General features: G+C 39.1%; 1 protein-coding gene across 1 annotated transcript in view; it reads left to right on the top strand.

The window, feature by feature from the left end:
- Positions 1-260: 260 nt before the first annotated feature.
- LOC137616580 (pleckstrin homology domain-containing family G member 7-like) overlaps positions 261-514 on the top strand; it is a 723306-nt gene continuing 723052 nt past the window's right edge. The window contains exon 1 of the mRNA XM_068346464.1: positions 261-514. This exon is cut by the window's right edge and continues 262 nt beyond it. The gene's annotated coding sequence lies outside the window, so the exon portion shown is untranslated.

Raw genomic sequence — 514 nt, 5'->3', positions numbered from 1 at the left:
CCCTAAATTTTCTTATGTAATAGAAAATATCTAGTTTATTTCGACATTTATCATTGACGGGGAAATTATAGCCCACGAAACTGAATGTAAACAAAAAGAAAATTATATCGTAAATTAGGACCCCTAAGTAAATATAAACAAATTCAATTAAAATTTCTTTGAACGTATGAATTAAACTTGAATAATTCATTTGGGAGTGTTTCTTACACATTTGTGTTGAATTGCTCGTAAGTAGTTTATTTTAAAGTTTACTTATACGTCGAAAAGAAGCCTTTCCACTATTGAACTGAGTTCATAGCAACGAATGAAAGGACATCTGGGTAGGTGACCTGAAAACATTAAATGAGGTTTCCTCCTTAGTGGGAGGACACCACACCTCAAGATAGCTGAAGAGAGCGGCACTGAGCCGCCCCTCCCACTACCCCGAAGCTCCCCAAAGAAACCTCCGGGTACCATCAACCTCGAGGGTCCCTCTGGTTCCGAAGGGAACGAAGGACTCGAAGGATCCATAGCT

The sequence above is a fragment of the Palaemon carinicauda genome, chromosome 2 (assembly GCF_036898095.1).
Source record: "Palaemon carinicauda isolate YSFRI2023 chromosome 2, ASM3689809v2, whole genome shotgun sequence".
In the NCBI taxonomy this organism is placed as follows: Eukaryota; Metazoa; Arthropoda; class Malacostraca; order Decapoda; family Palaemonidae; genus Palaemon; species Palaemon carinicauda.
This window is presented reverse-complemented; position numbering and strand designations above follow the sequence as displayed.